Source organism: Coturnix japonica, chromosome 17 (assembly GCF_054131305.1).
Source record: "Coturnix japonica strain WE chromosome 17, WE-NBRP24, whole genome shotgun sequence".
Taxonomy (NCBI): domain Eukaryota; kingdom Metazoa; phylum Chordata; class Aves; order Galliformes; family Phasianidae; genus Coturnix; species Coturnix japonica.
Genome location: NC_140679.1, coordinates 2829160 through 2848424, shown reverse-complemented (window position 1 = coordinate 2848424; position 19265 = coordinate 2829160). Strand labels below are relative to the sequence as shown.

The 19265-nt window shown below is 44.1% G+C and overlaps 1 protein-coding gene, 1 long non-coding RNA gene and 1 pseudogene across 6 annotated transcripts in view; 1 reads left to right on the top strand and 2 right to left on the bottom strand.

The window, feature by feature from the left end:
- LOC146758031 (rho GTPase-activating protein 32-like) overlaps window positions 1-19265 on the bottom strand; it is a 106164-nt gene that overhangs the window by 75372 nt on the left and 11527 nt on the right. The window lies entirely within an intron of this gene.
- Window positions 395-6500, bottom strand: LOC146758033 (uncharacterized). 4 transcript variants are annotated; one of them, XR_014935242.1, is made up of 4 exons: window positions 6039-6500; window positions 4848-5118; window positions 1330-2737; window positions 395-867 (listed from the first exon to the last, which is right to left on the bottom strand). It is a non-coding gene; the product is annotated as an uncharacterized LOC146758033 (long non-coding RNA). The 4 variants fall into 4 exon arrangements; XR_014935241.1 differs by lacking the exon at window positions 6039-6500 and having other exon boundaries at window positions 4848-5959; XR_014935243.1 differs by lacking the exons at window positions 4848-5118; window positions 6039-6500 and adding an exon at window positions 4523-4751.
- Window positions 7042-18995, top strand: LOC146758032 (kinesin-like protein KIF20B; annotated as a pseudogene). Its single transcript, XR_014935370.1, has 13 exons — window positions 7042-7089; window positions 8678-8764; window positions 8887-9003; window positions 9196-9334; window positions 10639-10823; window positions 12205-12253; window positions 12959-13096; window positions 13749-13860; window positions 14313-14384; window positions 14847-14993; window positions 16813-16975; window positions 18132-18420; window positions 18895-18995. The product of XR_014935370.1 is annotated as a kinesin-like protein KIF20B (transcript).

Here is a 19265-nt window from a genome sequence, read left to right as displayed (position 1 = left end):
ATTGCTCAAGTGTCAGAGGAAGCACAAGTTCTCTCACAAGCTCTCTCCACAGGAACTTTCCCTGCTCTTGGAAAGAGCTGGCTTCACTCTTCCTAAGACTGCCTCGATCCTCCAAATCTCCCTGCAAACAGGAACCCTGCAGAAATCATCCACAAGAGAAAAGTCAATGGGAGAAGTATATTCCCAGCTTTGTTCTGCCATGCAATTGAGTCTCTTGTGGAGGAAAAGGTCTGGGAATCAGCTGGCTGCAAGAACGTCCCAACGCTAGCTGCAGCTTGTGTCTGACTGCCATGGCTTGTGTCAGCAAGTGCTCTTCTCCATCTCCTCAGGAGCTCTGCACCCAGCCATCCGTGTGGTAGTGAGGCACAAGTTGCGCTCTGTTTCCTTATGAATGGTGTTTCATCATCCTCACCAAAACACGGGTTGGAATCTCCACAAGAACCTCTTTCCCCTGGGAACAGCCATGTGGAGGGGCACTGCTGGAGCTGGGGACTTCTCCCCGGCCTAGCATTTCATGTCTGTAGAGACACCTCCCAGCAGCCAGCCAGCACCAAACCCAGCTCACCTGTTGGGCCTGTTCAGCCTAAGCTGCGCTCAGCTCACCAACACAGCACAGCAGTCCTTCGGACAGGCTCTGCCAGGGTGATCTGTTCCACGAAATGCACAGAGCTCAGTCTCCGCGTGCAGCACGCTCGCCAGAGCACCAGCTCTGCTCACCACCTGTGGGACACGTGCTCCTCCCACCGTGCCAACCATTGAGACCTCAGCAATGCTCGCATGACTTCTGCGCTTTCATCATAATGGAAGTGGACGCCTCCTAGATCCGAATTTAAGGAAACCAACGCCAGGGTCAGCCCATGGGGTGATCTGAAGTCAAACAACAGGGAAGTGAAGGTGACTCTTGCGCAGCTGTCATGGTTTTGTAATTTTCATTAAAAACCAGTCAAGACTAATGTGGCCTCATAGTGCTCAATGGAGTCCCAGGGGAGATCGTGGGAAGGAATAGGGGTGCACATCTGTATGCCCCGAGGCTGGTGCTCACCTCTCTGATTGTGGCTTTAGGCTCCAGAGCCGATGTTGACTTCCGTTACTGTGGCTTTAAGGCCCAGGGCCAGTGCCGGCCTCATGGGCTGGGGTTTGAGGCCCTTGGACCATTGCTGGCCTCACTGAGTGGGGCTTCTGCCAGTTGGATACAGCTGCTGGCTGAACTGGCCAGGATGGAGCCTTCCCTGTGCAGCCTCCCATGTGCATATCCACCCCAAGAATGGAAGTCCTCCTTCTATATGTACCCCTTTCAACCACAATGTGGAAAGCAAACCATTTAGGCACCTGAAATGCTTCTGCTCCTGCAGTCTGGCAGAAAGCAATGCCCTCTGTTTCATGCCACCTCTGCACAAACTGGAAGGGAATGGGGAGACGTATGTCAGAACCAATGGGACAGGACTTCACTGGATGCAGTTTAAAAGCAAATCACCCCAGCTCTTGGTTGGGCTGTTGCCCTCTATTGCTGGGGATCCCTGACCCCTGGCCACTGGCTTTCCACCCATGCATCCTTCCTTGGAGCCAAGTGTGCCTTTCCCAGCAGCAAGCACCAGGCTGGAGTCAGCACCAAAACCAAAACCTCCTTGCACCTTTCCCGTCCTTCTTTCACACATCGTCTTTTAGTTTCAGAAAATAGGGCCAGACCCCAGTGAAACAAGAGCTCTAGGACAAAGCAGCTGCTTTATTTTCCTCTTTCCCTTTCCTCATCTACACCCCACAGAAAGACCATTTGCCAAGTAAGGGATGCAGTGATCAGGTGTATGAGGGGCAAAGCAAATCAAGCTTAATTTCAAAGGCTTGCCTCTTCCATGTGACTTCCCTGAGGTCTGATACAATCATAGACTCATCTGATACAGTCATAGATTCATAGAATAGCCTGGGTTGAAAAGGACCACAGCGTGCAGGGTCATAAACCACCAGACCAGGCTGCTCAGAGTTACATCCTCCCTGGCCTGGTCCTATCACTATCCACCCTCAGGAGTGGGGACAGAGATGGTTTCAGGGCTGGCTCTGGGAACAGGCCTGATTGCTGCTAGTGAGCGAGCCAAAGGCTTGATGGCGAATCTCCTCTTCCTTCCCAACTGCAGTGAGATTTGACATGACTCCAACCTACACCAGAAGCCTGAGCACTGCAAGTGTTGACAGCGGGCAGTTGCGAAGGAGACGGAGCTCTCTGCAGAGGGAGAGCATTGCCTACAGGTGAGGCTGGAGGCTGTGGGCTGGGATGTGCATGGGGGTGACCCAACGAGAGCCCATTCCCTAACGCCAAAGGGTCGCTGCTTGTTTGTGGCTGCCCGAGAGAGGGATGGGGAGGCCAGGAGCCCCCCAGTTCACAGGGCTGGTCCCTCTCCATGTCTCCAGAGAGCCATGGGACAGCCCATCAGCTGTCTGTGGGGAAGGCTGCATTACAGCCCAGGCTCCTGGCTCAGGCTGGCGGGATGCGGCCCCAAAGCCATCAGCCACTCAGGCAGACCCCTCCCGCTCTGTCCTTTCAGTCTTCTGCCACCCATCGGGGCTGTGCTTGAAGCCCCAAAGCAGCCGATGAGCTGCCAGCTGCAAGGCCAGGAGGGAACAGAGAGCCAAGAAGAGCTGGGCCCAACAGGATGGGTGGACGTATCCAATCTGTTCAATCTGTTCAGACGTGTCCAATCTGTTGATGTTGTTGCTGCAGCCCCTTTGCTGTGTCTGCGGCGGTCTGTAGGGAAAAGGGGGATCAGGTCAGATGAAAGCCCCTTTAGGGCTCATGGCGGGGGCAGTCCCGCTTTGGGTTGGGGGTTGTTGTTGATTATGGGACGGGGGTCTGCTCACATCCCCTGTGAGCCCCTCCCCCCCCAACCCCATCCCATAACCCCTGTGACCCCCCCAACCCCATCCCATTCCAGCTCCCTGAAGGTCACACAATGGAGCTGCTGCTGCTGGTCCTGTAGGAGGATGGTCCTATGCCCACATCCCCAACATCCTCAGCTTCACCCCGTGAGGTTTTTGGGGTCCACATCCTCAGCTTCACCCCAAGGTTTTGGGGTCCACATCCCCACCGGGTGTCCCCAATGTGTCCACAAGGATTTGGGGTCTCATGTCCCCATAGAACCCCAAGTGTCCCCCCAAGGTTTTGGGGCTCACAACCCTGTTGGATATTGGGGAGGTGGTGCCTGCATGCAGCAGGGCTGGAGTCAGGGAGGTCACAAGTGTCTGACAGGGGTGGTCACCTGTAGCACAATATAGGGTTATACACCCCCCATAACCCCCCACCCTTCTTTTGTGTATATGTTGATGTTATTTAATGGGGGGGTGGGGGTCTTCACTCACCACTCCCCCCCCCCACCCCCCTCAAGCAGCACTTCCTCCAGCTCCGCTTTGAATCGCACTTTGGCCGCCCGTTTCCCCACACGCTGCAGCCGTTTCCACACCGAAGCCATCGCAAACCCCCCAAAATAAACCCCCCCCCCCCCCCTTCAATATATACTCATTAATAACACACACACACACACCCTTTATATAGAAACTCAGAACGCAGCGTTGGGTGCGGCACAGCCCCGGGGCAGGAAGCGCTGATGATGGGAGGGGGCCGGGCCATAATACACTCATATGGGCCCACCCCTAAGCTCTGCCCCCCTGCACGGAAGGACACGAAGTTCCCCTGTCGTGGCTGTGGGTGACCACTAGGGAAAGCCGTAGGCATAAAGATTGCCCCCCACGCCCCTTCCCCTTCAACCCAATTTGGTTCCAAAGAGACCCCCCCGCCCCCCGCATTAAACTGGGGTCTTAGAGTGCCCCCACTGACTCCAAATACCTCCCCCAACCCACCCTATAGACCCCAAACCCACCCCACTGCACCCTAATCCCACCCCACAGCCCCTAAAAACCCCCCCAAGCCCACCTTAAAACCCCCAATGGCCACCCCATAACCCCCAGATACCCCCCAAACCCACCCTATGGACCCCAAATCCACCCCTCAGCCCCCAAATACACCCAAAACCCACCCTATGGACCCCAAATCCACCCCTTAGCCCCAAAATACCCCCTTAAACCATGCTGGGGCCTTGGGGGCGGCTGTTGGCGGCCCTCAGCCCACAAACCTCTTCCGCTCCCTCTGCCGTTCTCCGCCCTCCGCCCCACGCAACCAGGTCAGACCTCTCCGGTCTCCACTCCCCCTTCCCCCCATTATCCGCAATGGGTCCGTGCCGTAACCCGCTCCCCCGGAGGGAACGCGTGCTCTGCGGAAATGAGTCCCCTGGGAAACGCGATCTGCTTCACTGGCGTTCCGCCCTCGCTTTGGTTCCTACGGTCTACAGAGCCGGAGGAAGGCGATCCCGGGGAGGGGGGGGGGGTGTCCTCAGAGGGGTGGGGACGTGTCAGCTGTGTCTCCACGGAGGGCTGTGTGTCCCCCCCCTACAGGTGGAGCTGCTGCTGCTGCTGCTCGTGTACCCCCGTGGGCGCCCCCACCACCACCACCCAAAACGAAGGGGGGCTGCGGGGATACCTGAGAGTATTGGCTCGGGCGCCCGGCCCCCCCCGGCCCAAAGCGTGCAGCCGCTACCTGCGGCGTCTGGCTGCCCGGAGCCTGGGGGGGTTACGGGAGGGCTTTGGCACGATGGGGAGCCCCGGAGGGGGGTTACGGCTTTGCCTCCGTTTGGAGCCCGACGACGCGACCCCCCCTCATCGCCTCCACATCCTGGCGCTGCTGCTGCAGGTGGGGGGGGGGGCTCAGGGCTGATCGGTGCGGTTGGAGTCGGGGGGAGCAGAATTAAGGCTCACCCTGCGCCCCTCCCGCTTCCCCCCCCCCCCCCCCCCCCCCCCCCACTCACCATGTGGGAAACGCTGGGGGTGGGACCTGAAAGCCGGTTGGTGTGGGAAGGGGCTCGGCCCCCCACCGCCATCACCCCCTTCGTGTTGGATGAAGGGGAAGGAGATGGGGGGTGGGTGGCGGCCGCCTCGTTGCCCCCCCGCGGTCTGGCCATAGGAAATAATTCATCTCAATTGTTTTCTTATGGATTCATTTGCTTCCTCGAGGTTGTCCTGACATTCGGCAATTTCCTTCAGTAGCGTTTCGAGCCTTTTCACTTCTGCATCCTTCTGCTGTAGAAATATCACATTCAAAACAGGACGAACCAGATCATTTTAGAAACAATTACAAGCCAAGTTGCATTTTGGTGTTAAAAACAGCCATAGACTCATAGAATAGCCTGGGTTGAAAAGGACCACAGTGTGCAGGGTTTCCAACCAGCAGACCAGGCTGCCCAGAGCCACATCCAGCCTGGCCTGAAATGCCTCCAGGGATGGAGCATCCACAACCTCCCTGGGCAACCTGTTCCAGTGCGTCACCACCCTCTGTGTGAAAAACATCAACCTAATATCCAACCTAAACTTCCCCGTATCACTTTAAAACCATTCCCCTTGTCCTATCACTGTCCACCCTTGTAAACAGCCATTCCCCTGCCTGTTTATATGCTCCTTTCAAATACTAGAAGCCAACAGTGAGGTTTCCCTGGAACCTTCTCTTCTCCAAGCACAAGCCCAGTTCCCTCAACCTGTCCTCATAGGAAAGGTGCTCCAGCCCTCTGATCATCTTACTGGCCCCCCTTAGCAATATTTGCAATTCTCTTTTGCCTTCCTGCAAGCACACCTGCTTCAGGGCACATTTCATCCCACTGTTAGGCCTTGTAAGAAGCACTATGGCAAGTCCATATGCAGAAAACACTGGCATTCCATTCACTAACAGAGAAACTATTCTGCCCTTGCTCCTGACTCTTGTCCCTGCCTCCTCCTGCACTGGGCAGTGTTTGTGGGCAATGAAAGAAATACCCACATTCTGGAAAATACAGACAAAAAAGAAACAGGCAGAAAAGCGGCACTAATACTTTGTCACTGGTGGGAATCTCCACAGAAAGTGCTGCGCTAAAGGTGTGAGGTTAAGGGATCATCACTGTCACGACAAAAGTCACAGCATGGAGGATTTAGCGATGGCGTGCTGACTAGAAGGAAAAAACAACACTTACCTTGGAGCTTGTTCATTTTCTCTCCTATCATCGGATATCTTCTCATCATCTACGTAGCTCTGAGGTTGGCCAAAGCCTGTTGCCATGAGCTTTGCTAAACGCAACAGTGCTGTGGCTCAGAGGTATTACACCGGCACATAGCATAGGAGAACTCCATAACCCAAGTGTTGAGGGAAGAAGAAAGGGGAACTGTTACAATTAATTACGTTCACTAAATTGATAATTGTAGGCTTCTTGTCACACACTACTGCCTACAGCAAAACAGCACAGATGTTGACAACTGTGATTTCTGCATACAAGCAACCACTCGAGGCTGAGCACACTCTCCTGTCCCTTTGCCATGCCTAGAAAGACCCAGAAGAGCTCAGTGTTCTCTTGCTGTTCGTTTACATCCTCCAAGCACTTCCAAAGGCACGCTGCTCTGTAGAAAAAGCTGAGCTGCCCAGAAAGTTTGTGCAGGAAGAAGGCAGCAGTATCAGTGCATGTCATCCTGGGGGATCTGAATGCATTTGTGAAGAGAACAGGGAAAGAAGAGGGAAGAGAGCAAAACCAACAGGCACTAGCACTGCTGCCCACAGGGGGCGGGGCTTGAGGCAGGGCCTGTGCCAGAGGGGGGCCTGGCACAGTTAGGGCCAGCTCAGGGCCCAGAGCAGAGGGGGAGCAGGCAGAGGCAGGGCCTTGGGGCCCAGGATGGAGGAGGACCAGGCACAGCTGGGGCCAGCTCAGGGCCCAGAGCAGAGGGGGACCAGGCACAGCTGAGGCCACTGCAGGGCCCAGGTGAGAGGGGAACCCAGCACAGTCGGGGCTGCTTTGGGGCCCGGCACAGCCAGGGCCTATCCCCCTTTTTTGCACATATGAAATGCTCCCAGCTGTGCTGCACAGCAGAACATCTTTCAATGGAGATGAAAGCCTGTGAAATGAAAGAATCCTTTCTTATTTCTTTCACATTTGTGTTTGTTGACTGCAGTTCCAACCAGGTGGACTTGCAGTGTCTTGCAAGTGACACCTGGAAGCAGGTACAGACTGGAGACACAGCACCCTCAATGTCCAGGTGAGTAACAGCAGCCAAGGAGGCCTCTGGGCTCTGCAGGGTCCAAGTGTGGAGCATTACACACAGGAACAGCTGAGTATAAAGACAGTGGCAGAGCTGCAGAGCTTGCCATAGTAGGGAGGCACAGTGGCTCAGCTCATTTCCCACAGTAACACAGGAAATAAGAGCCATGAGGGAAATGCAGATGCCTTCTGCCCCCATCAGAGGGGAGGAATGAGCTGCACTTCCACAGAGACATTCCTCTCACAGCCACTCACACCTCAGGTGTGGAGGGATGAGCTGGGGCTGCTGGTGGCAGCTGCGGAACACTGCCATCTGTGGTGCTCCATCCTACCCTGGAGGTGGGCATGTAGAGCTGAGGACCTTTGACACTGCACAAATGACTGCAAGCAGAGATGTAGCAGAGGGAACATAAAGCATTTAATAACTTATCATACAAAGCAGCGAGTAATAGAAATGACAGTATTTCCAACCAAATATCCCCCATCCTAGCAGTCATGCCTGATCTCTACAATCCCACCCAAACAATTTCCCAGCCCCCTCCAATTCCTCCTCACTATCCCACCCCTGAATTTCCCTCCCCCAGTTCCCACACAGTAATTGCCCACACTAATTACCAGCATGCAGGGCATGGGGAACACCTGTTCCTTGTGTGCAGGCACCAGGAAAAAAAAGAAGTGTCAGGGAACTGGAGGTCTGTAGTAGGTTGTGGAGGCTCTGCATAGAACATAACCCCAGACCACAACCCCATCAGCTGCTGGGGCAGCAGCATCCCTGTCATTGGGGGATGTTGCCAGTGGTGGATAGGGACACAGGGAGAAGCCACACCTTGGTGTAGCTCTGATCTGCTCATGTCCAGTCCAATCCTCTATAGCACTTTCCATCTTCTGTCCTTTGTTCTTAACCGTATCCTTCCTTCTCTTCTGCTCTTTTTCTTTCTTTTAGGTGTCTTACCTGTATCTGCTTTTCCCCTCTTCTGTTCTTTTACTGCTCTGGTCAGCATCCAGTGTCTGCACCACAACTCTAGGTTTTGGGATCGAGAAAGGTACACAGGGCATAGATTTGTACAAGAAAAGCTCTCTTGCTGTGCCCAACAGGTGACAAAAAGGGGCCCTCAGGACCACAAAGGCAGCTTGTTTCTCCAAAAAAAAAATAAACTTAATTCTTTTCTTTATAAGAAGCATTAGAGTCTTACAGAGAAGATGAAAATCATCTTCACTATGCTTTTAGACTGCGCATAGACTAGACCAAGATGTGTGGTGTTGCTTTGATACCTTATGAGGAGCACCGGTATCAGTGGATGAAGCTAACATTGTCTCAGAAGCACAATAATGGAGTACTTTTGTTTATAGTTGGCCTGAATGCAGTACAGGAGTGTGTTGCAGTAGTACTTGTTCTGAAATTCTAGGCTCTGACTAAGAAGTTTAGCAGGGTCCAAAGCACTTGTGAAAACAGTAAAATATTATTACTTCCTGTGTTAACAAATGAGTCTGTTACAATAGGATGATGAAAATAATGCTGCTTTAATGTGCTAATCATCAAACAGAGGATCTAGTCAGATTTCTAACTTCCAGCTCTTTAATTTTAGAGGTCTAGTTTGGAGCCTAGGGGACACATACAAGTTTGCCTGCGTATTAAACCCTTTACGGCACGGGAGAGAGCAAATGGGTCACAGGTAAGGCATTTATTTAATCATAAACAAAAAAACAACCCTTAAAGTATATATGTTTTCTTTCCTGTAAGATGACCTTTTAAAACTTTTTTCATGCCTGCATTACTTGTGCTTCCTTGTAATAGGGATGTGTTTCACTTGAGGACTCAACAAGCATTATACTGAAGTCCCCTAAGAGCTCATTGGGAAGAATGAGCGATAAAACTTTAGGACAGGCAACACAGAAGTTCACCTTTTCACAGGTAAATTAATTGTCTTTAAATGATTTTAAGTTATTTATGGAAAAAGTTGCTTGTCTTCTGTTACTTCATATAAAGCAAACAAGTTTTTCTTAACTGTCTTTAGAATTATCAACGTGTATCTGACTCCTTACAAGTACCTAAATATTGCTTAAACAAAATAAAGGGATTAACCAGCTTCTTGGTAACATTCAGGTGTTTGGACCTGAAGCAACTCAAGAAGAATTCTTTGAAGGTACTGTGAAGCAACCAGTGAAAGAGTTCTTAGAAGGATGTAATTGCCTTGTTTTTACGTATGGCGTTACAAATGCTGGGAAAACTTACACATTCCAAGGTATGAGCAGAAATGCTTTTTCCTTGAATTAATTTCTTAAAGTGAGAACTACTTCTAGAAGAGAGAGATGTTATGACTTCTTACCTAGTTACTCAACAGGCCTTGTACGTTGCCTTCTTTTGAATACTAGTAGCCTTGAAAAGTCGTCTTCTTCCATAACAAATATTACTAAATTTACAAGTGTGTAAGACAGCATACACTACAATAACTTTGGTTTTTGTTCCTACTATAAATGCGTGCATCTTAAATGCTGTTCTTTATTTGAAGGCAAAGTATGTCTGAGTTTGTTTGATTTATTGTAGGCAGAAATTAAACATTCTGAAACATTTGATCAAGGTATTTCAATCTTTTTTCAAATTTCTGATTTTAGTAATAACAGCAGCATAGAAGATTGTGTTCCCTGAGCTTTAGTAGTACAGAAATAATACATCAATCTCCTTTCTGGCTGGGAGCAGTTGTTTTTTATGTTTAATATTGTCATAACAAATGAAATGATTGGGTTCACAGGAAACAAATTCCCCTTATTTCTGTTATTTAGTGTTCTGTTACTATGTATTTCCAATAGTTTTATATGCGTGGAGCTGAAGACTTTTCCATAGTAATACCTTTTTAGGACTTAAATATTAAGAATCAACAGGGTAGTATGTTCAAAAATTATCTTTCTATGCACCTTCCATACAGCACTATAGAAATTCTTCTGCGTATTGTCCTCTCTTGTGTTCATGACTGACTTTAAAACACTGAAGCTTGCTTGGTATTTAGTGACAGTGGAAAAACTAAGGCGTGAAGTAGGCAAGATGTGGAGGTAGTTGTGTGCTCCAAGAAAAGGCAATGGGAAAGGAGCTGAGTTACTTTAACAGTTTTTATGAGACTTGTAGATATTTCTAAATAGGGTTTGTGGGACGAACGGAATGTTGTAGCAGAGACATCACTCTGGTTGTTATTTCAGGGTTGTTTCAGAGCGGGAAGGGAGCCTGGTAAGCAGTTGAAAATCTGCACGTCTGTTAAATGTGGGAGTTTGCTGTGGGTTATTTTTTCTTCTTAAGGCTAAGCTTATGCAGAATATTCTGGCTGTTTTAAAGTGATGCCCTGTAATGTCTAAGGAATGGGATGTGAGCTGTTGCTTAAAGCCAGTATTTTTCAGGGAACAGTCTAGTAACACTGCAAACATTGCTTCAGACTGTAACTGGCCTCTAAATTCTTTGTGTATACTTTGAGATTAGAATCAGTTATCTTTGTCTTCATTTATGTTTATATGTTGCTTACAATAGTAACCTGGCCCTTCTTTTGTGTATTGCTTACAGGGACAGAAGATGATGTTGGTATTTTGCCAAGGACGATGGATATGTTGTTTAAAACTGTTGGAGGAAGGCTATACACAAAAATGGATCTGAAACCTATTCGGTGGAGAGATTACGTAAAACTGACTAATGACAAAGTGAGAGAAGAAATTGCTCTTAAAAATTCGTTGCTTCGTCTGACAAAAGAGGTAGGAAACTACTTTATAAAGAAATGATGAGTACATGCATCTTGTGATAGTTCAGTGTTATCCTTTCCATTCTGTAATGAAAGAGGGTTCTGTATTTACACACAGTTTTCTATTTGTCTTTCTGTTCCTGCTGAAAAAGAATGAAGCATCTTATTAGTGGTGTGCTACACCACACTGGGGTATTTTAGTTGTGGAGTATGTTAACTTGATCTTACTGATGAGGTGGTTAAGTGTGGACTTCACAGTGTGAAAGGCAGGTGGCAGTAAAATTCCTTCTGAATTATTTCAAGAGCACAGCTGAGTATGAAGTCTGGCTCCAATGATATTTAAGTATTTCGGGGAAAAACAACACCTGTCTTCTACATGAACCAAAGATGTGTAAAACTGTTCTAGGTTTAGTGAGTATGTGGAAAGAAAATGCAGTGAACAGCTATATGCTGATCTCATCCTACTCCATTAGAGAGTTAAGATGTGATCGTGCGATATAGGTGCCTCCTCTAGTTTCAAGACCCGTGTTCCTAGGTAAAATACTTGACCTTATAAGCTAAGTAGGTACAAGCTTTGCTGACTATACAAAGCCAGATCTGGGTGAGTGTCATGTAGATGAAAACTTCTATGTTAAAAGTTTTACTTCTAAGCATACTGTATCTGGTAGGTGAGATTCCTCCTCTTCAGTAGATGAGAATTTCTTTCTACTTTTGTGCTCTATAAAAAAGCAACACAACCTGAAGCCTGGGAACTGAGTATACATCTATGAACATCATGAGATCTACATGTTGGGAGCTATTCTGTATTTTCTATGACCAAACTACTTAAAAATATTATATTTACAAAATTTAGTCATAACTTCATTTGTGTAACACTTTGATAGCCTGAGTTAAGAAATAATAAGCTGCTTATCTACATTAAGTGATCAAGTATTCTACCTTAACTTCCTTTTCTGAGAGTTGACCTAATAAGCCATAGGATATGGAAGTCCTGAATTAAGAAAATCCCAATAAGAAAAATATTTCAGGAGTCCAAGATTCATGAAGGGTAAAATGCAGATTATAAATGGGCTATTGAAAATCATCTTATTAAATAACTCCTTTTCCTGTTGGGGATTCTCTCCCTATTTGTTCTTTTTCTTTCTGAATCAGGAAGCTGAAATGCATCAGATCTTATAGTAAAGGAATTGTCAGAAATGAGTAGTAAGGTGAAACCAGTCAAAATGTGTAGCCAGGATTTTTGTGTTGGCACCTTGGAACTATACTGTATTGTTTTCTGGTAGAGCAATACAGCTGCTTTTAAAATAAATAAATAAATAAATAAATAAAAGCAACCAGTGGTGTATTGGTGCTGTACATCAATAATAAATCCTAAAGTCTGTTTTCTTTCGTAGGTAGACCATCACAACAGCACTAATGACAAATCCCCAGCTGATTCTAAGGGTATGTTTTATATTAAACAGTAGCAATTAGAAAAGCTTCTGTAAGGTCAACGACTGGCTTTTTTGGCTAATGCTGATAATAAAAGGATTATTTAGCTTTTATTTGTAACAGAACGGAATAATGGGCAGGACATCTGGGCAGAAAACAGAAGGAATAAAATGGCTAGGACACTACTGGGACATCTATCATAACCTGGTTTTATGAGGTGAAAGTAAAACAAAGAAAAAGAGTATGATTTCTGATAAGATCCCTAGTGGTTTTCCGACAGGCCTTTAGGGCACTTAAGAACTCACTAAATACTTTTTTTTCCCTAAAAAGTCACTTAGTTCCCCTAAAAGAACGAAGTGTCCTTACTAGTTCAGTTCTCTATATTGTAAAGACTGAAGAGTTCTGAATATTTCTAACCCAACTATAGATGTTAGATTGGGTTTTGGAAGTGAAAAAGCAAGCTTTATAGCAGGCGTGTCTTTGCAAATGTGTAGGGCAAGCGTCTTGACTTCCAGATACTTGGTGTTTGTATGAGAGGTGGGGATTCTCTGTGTTTATGTTCTGGGAAAAGTTTTAAGCTGTAAGCTTAACTATTACTTATTTTTAAATGCAGCTAGTTTTACTGTCTCTACATTAACTTGTAATATTTTCTACTTTGCAGGTGCAGAAAATCTCTCAGAAGGATCAGACCAACTTAGCAGATTATCTATAGATGATTTTGTGAAGTTCTCTGGGTTTCATTTTTTGAGATTTACAATGAATGTTTTTATGATTTACTGGCTCCTTTATCAAATGACAGAAAAAAAAGGACACTTTGCCTTGCTCAAGACATCAAGGGATATTCTTACGTAAAAGGTAACTAGAATACTTTGCAAACTGCCAAGCTTGTCATGGAATAGTGTAACATGTTTCTTCTGAGATAGAAAACTCTTAAATGTGTTCAGTGTAGCTCTAGAAGTGTCTGCTTGAATGTGAAGGCAACAAGCTACATGTACGTATCTGCATCTTCAACAGTATTCTCCTTATTCCTGTACATTGCCCATAAAGCCTGTGTGAACTCCACTGCCTTCATCATCCTTGAAAATGAGAGCCATACAGTCGTTATAATGCAGACAAAATCCAGATAACCCATCCCCAATAAAAACTACAAGCTAAAACAAAAAACTTCTCAGATTGACTTCTGCACCAATGAATACAAACTTTCGGCTTCTGTAGTTTAAGAACTTAGCTTTTGTACTTTCAGTACTAAGGCTGCTTGCTTAATTTGGATGGAACATACTTTAGTATACTGGTAGGATAAACTGTTGTGCTATACTATACCTTGCCCTTTTCTGTGGGAGGAAGAATCTTAGTCTTATCTGCCATCAGCTTGTCGTATGTTTGAGGCAGAGTTAATGAAGTATTTTATTGTCTTAACTAAATGTTCTTAGTTTGTATACCTTATTTCTTGTTCACTTTCTCTTTTGCTAGCGAAGCTTGCAAAAATCACTTTTCCTTCTTTTGAAAGGTTTGCAGTGGGTTCAGATTTCTGATTCTAAAGAAGCTTTCAGACTTTTTAAACTGGGACAGAAACACCGGAGTTTTGCAAGCACAAAGCTAAATACTTGCTCCAGCTGAAGGTGGGAAACTTTCACTAACATTGGGTGTAACATAGTGTGGGGAAGAGGGATGAATGAAAATATTGTTTATGGCTTTTTTTCGGGGAAGAGGCTTTAAAAAGGCTTGATATCTAGTGTTCCATGTGATATTTTGTGACAGTTTGTGATTCTAGTGCTTTGAACTAGAAGGATTAGTCCTTCAAGCAGATAAGTGCATACAAAAGCTAAGTGTTTTATCAAAAACTCTCAACAAAATAACTAAGCCTTCTTCCTTGTAAGTAATGGTGGTTCATGAGGGGGAAGAAAAGCAAAATAAACCAAGACGGAATGTCTCTTTAAAAGGTTTAATGCATCTAGTAGAATTATTGTTAATTGAATCTGGAATAAATCCAGCAGTGTTTTGAACAGATGTTACATATTTTAGAAAATGTGTGTATTTCTGGCTATTGACCTTGCTTCATTTCTCCTTTTAGCCACAGTATATTTACAATTAAGGTACTAAGAATTGAAGACCTTGAAATGCCACGAGTGACACGAGTCAATGAGTAAGTTCAGAGCAGAGTTCCCTTCTTCTTTTAGGATGAAATTGTCAGTTACTTTCAGTATTGATGTATTGATATTGGGCTACGGACACTAGGTTCCCTGATACAGCCTCCTGTATGAGTGGTGGTTCCCCATTTCCTGTCATTATGCAGTACTAAACCATCAAGTTGTAATGCTGTTCTATATCTTGTGCCCACTGTTCCACACAGTGTTCCTTTATCCTTCTCACTCAACTTCTGAACTAATGTAAATCCTCAGAAGGAAGAATATGGCAGAAAAATGGAAGCTGTGTTGGAAAAGAGTTTGGCAGGAAGTAGTGTGCAACTTCACTAGGAAAGCAACATTAAAAAGCATGAAAGGGTTCAAGAAATTGCTCCTCTAGGAGGAGTGGTTGTGTTGGAAATGATAAATAATCAATGTACATTCAAAGGCAAGAAAACTTAATTTTCCTTATCTGCCTTCAGATTATCACTGTGTGATCTTGCTGGTTCAGAAAGGAATACCAAGACGTGCAATGAAGGTGACAGACTGAAAGAGAGTGGAAATATCAGTGCATCTCTCCTAACTCTAAGCAAGTGTATTAGTGCACTCAAGATCAGTCAGCAGTCAAAGTAAGTCCTTGTACAAACTGTAAACTAGTTGTAGATTTCAGATATCATGTACAATGTTTAAACTATTGTTTAAAATGCAGAGTACGAAACTATGTTATGAGTGAAAACTATCTGTAGGCTTCTGCAGATGTGTGAAGACTTAATGATCTAAGAAAGTGATCTATAAACTTGCCTTCTTTTTGTTGTTGTTTTTTGTTTGTTTGTTTGTTTGTTTTTTCAAATAAAACCATTCCAGTTCTAAATTTCTGAATGTGTTATCATAGACTTAAGCAAATTAGCGTTGTGTTTTTTTTTTTTTTTTTTCTGGCCTTGCCTTCTCAAACAAGTCCTGGGGCAGATTATAAAATTTGTTTTCACTATTTTCACTTTAAATGTGTGAAATGTTAGACCTTTTCCTCCTTTGTTAGTTAGTTGCATTTATCATTTAGTTCTGCTGTAACAGCTTTCCTCAGGGATATTGCTGTGCTTTGTCCTAGCCAAGAGACATGGTCAGAATATATATATATATATATATATATATAATTTGGAAAAGAAAAATAATATATAGATATATATAATTACATATATACATATAGATATATATAATTACATATATACATATAGATATATATATATATTTTTCCAAACCTTGATGCAACTTCATCATTCTTTCTGATCTAGCTAACCAAATTCAGAGAGAAGAAAGCCTGCTTGCTACTTCTGTCTGAGGTTGTGCTCTAAATGAGTGCAGACAGAGCTTTCTGTATTTTAAACAATGTAGTATTTATTTACAGTCACAGCTGGATATAATTGCAGAAATCTCTGCTGATTCTCATTTGAAGGTGTCTTTCTGTCCCAAAGATTAGGTGAGCTCTGTGTTCATGAAATGCCACACTGTGCCTGGTAGCCTATTCAAATTCTGTTATGCTTAAAAGTAGATGAAAATAGGCCTTGCTACTGGATTAGTCTCTTATCTGTCTGTCCTTTCTAGGGAAGAAGGATTCCTTAAAATTAGCTGCTGCTTAAAGTGCTTTGATTTATTCAGATCTGTTTTATTTGTTGGTCCTGATCACTTGAAATTTTAACAATATGGGGGAAATGTAGTGATGACTTTGATAGTAATTTTCTTTAAAATAAGAACTCATTTACCACTCCTGCACTTAAGCTACTTATGGGTCACGTGTGTTGTGACAGGAGCGTAGCTATGTGAAGCTTTTAGCTCTGTTTGCAGAATTCAGTAGCTGTAAAGAGTCCAGCAGGTAGCCTCACTAGAGAACAGTGTGTTTAGTCACGCTTTAGGAGTTCTCTCCTAATTTTCTGTACATCACCAGCTGTTTGATTCAGTGGCTTAACCTTGGTTTAGGAAACACCAGAGATGTTGTGCTAAGTATATGCTTCTTTATTTCCAAAGTATTTACTATTGTCCTTTCCTAGAGACAATATACTGAGAGAGTGGTTATCTCTGATTTTGTTGGGTACTGTTTTCTTAGAAGTAGATAGGTCAGTTTGCCAGATGTGGTAAGGGAAAGAGAAAGGTGAGAGAGAATTTAAGCTAACGTGAGGCTGTATGACCTATCTTAGGCTGGATGTTGAATGTACTTTTTGTTTTAAATGTTCTCGTGGGTTGTCTAAGAAGATAATGGCTGCACAGTAGCTGGAACAATCATACAACCTGTCTGCAAACTAGCAAAAAGATTAAATTCAAAACAACCCACAACTCAAAATGATTTAAAGACTAGTGCAGTTATTAATGTGTTGTCTTCCACTTGGATAGCTCTCACATTGAAATGAAGCTGTTAACTTCTGCTAATGGGATTTGTTGTGGTTTTTGTCTTCAAAGGGTGCAGCAGCACATACCGTTTCGTGAAAGTAAGTTAACACACTTTCTTCAGGGATTCTTCAGTGGAAAAGGGAAGATACAAATGTTAGCAAACATTAGCCAGTGTGCTTCAACCTATGAAGAAACACTCAGTGTGCTAAGATTCTCAGCTATTGCACAAAAAGTGAGTATGTTGTAGTCTATTTTGTTGATCAGTACTTATGATTTGCATTTAAAGAAAGAATTCTGTTCTTCTAAGAATATGAATCTATTTGTGTAGTATCTGTAGTGAATCTGGGTGTTTGTCTCCATGCAGCAGTCAGGTTTTTTAATTTAGTGTTTTAGTTGAGCTTAATTTTCCTACAGTGTTTTCTAAAAATCTCTACTGGGGTCTTTGTGTTTCTTTGGGGTTTGAGGGCAGAAGCATCTCCTGAGAATCTCATTCCTAAAAAGTATTCAACCTAACAGGAAGCAACTTGTTACATCTGGAGGAGATTTTATGCTATTTACTTAATTTTTCTCTCTTCTCAAAATATGATCCCATGTAGGAAAGCAAATCCAGCTACCCCATATGTTGCTGCTGTTGTAATTTTGAATATTGTCCAGTTCAAGTCTTGACAAAAGAAGTGGAGCAGTAAAGAGTTTGAAAAGCTGTGTTATGGCCATCAGATGCTTCAGTGGGAAAGTGGGGGTTAAGCGGAATGGGTAGGAGTGAGTGCTATGATATAACACTGAAGAAGTTAAGCTGTCAGATCAGTGCTACAGTCTTGATGGAAAACTTTGAAGTGCTGAGAGTTTGTGTTTGAAGCACAATTGATGGATGTGTGCCCTTGGATTGTGGCCTTATCTGAAAGAGGTTAAGTGTGAAAGTAGAGGGAGCAGCCTATGAGGGTGATGTGGCGCTGCCAGACAAAGAACTGAAAAGATGATGATCAGTTGCATTGAATGCAACTGGAAACTCAAAACATAAAAAAAGCAGAAATCTATGGCTGCATGAAGTGGCAGTTCTTGTACATTGTTTGCCTAGTGAAACTCTTGAGGTTAAAAGCAGGATTGGAGTCTGCAATAACTCCTTTGTACTTTCTTGAAAACTGGTTTAAGTAGTGACCAAACATCAAATACTATAAAATATATTAGCTGTTACTAGAATGCCACTTATCTTCCCCCCATATGAATCACTGTCATGTTGTATGTGAATTTGTGAGGTGGGTTTTGAAGCTGAAATTAAAAACTTCTTGTATGGCTGTCTTCATAGTGGCTATCCAGACTATCTGTAGAAATAACAGCTATTATGTAGTCAGCTATTCACCAGTTTTAACTGATTATAAATTACGTTTCAGGGTGGAGAACATAGCATAGTGCCTGACACCTGTGTTGATCCTGAGGGCATTCTTGATTCTGTGCATTATGATGTCATGGATATTAAAGAGCAAGCTGAGGCAGCACATAGTTCCATTGTATCCCTGGAGGACCCGAAGGAAGATATTGGCTGGTTTGAAAAGCAGCTGGAGAAAACTAACTTTGAACTGATGGAGACCAAAGAAGAGCTAACAGAGAAAAACACCAAACTACTTAAAACTGAAGAAGAGCTGATGCAGAAGAACAAATATGAGTTATGCGATGTGAAAGGTAGAAGACAGAAATAGTTCATTAATCTAAAAGAGAAATAACCAGTTTGAGTAGGAATTAGAGGAGATGTTCTACCTTTGGAACCATAGCCTGTAGATAAGTGATAGTTTGTTCCTTGTGTATATTCAGGTTCAGCAATTCCACGGTTTTTGGTTATTTCTTTTCTTTTTTTCCCCCTCTCCTTTAAACTGCAACTAGCAGCTTTATGCTTTCGTAAGTATGGGGTTAAATGTCTATATCTTGATTTTTACTTTTATATTGTAATCTCTACTCTTCTTTATGTCTTGTTGATGCAATGTTTTCGTTCCAAGAAATATAGAAAACTTTTGAATCACTCCCAATAAGTGAAGACCACACGCAAATTAATTAATCTGTTCAAAAGCTACCTAAACATTAGAATATCTGGAAAAATTGATTACTTAATAAACTATCTATTGGCTACTTATGTAACACAACCTTTTCTGTGTGTTACAGACTTTGAAATGCAGGTGATTAAATTGGATGAGTCTGTTGAGCAACTTAAAGAAGCAACTGAGGTAACTTTATCAAGAAGATGTTGTGTAAAATTGTTTTAATACCAACTTGTGGTAGCTTAAAATGCTATTCCAGTAGGCTCCATTAATAGATTTCTTACCGAGCTTAGCTTAACTGAATTTGCCTTTAATGCATTGTGTAATTCAGCTACTTAACACTACATTAGAAACTGATGACTGATTTTTTTTTTATTTTTTATTTCCAAGGAAATGAATGCACAAAATGAAAGGATTCGAGAGCTAATGGACATCGTGGTGCGGAAAGATGACATTATTACAGAGCTACAAGACTTAAAATCTCATTTAGAAGAA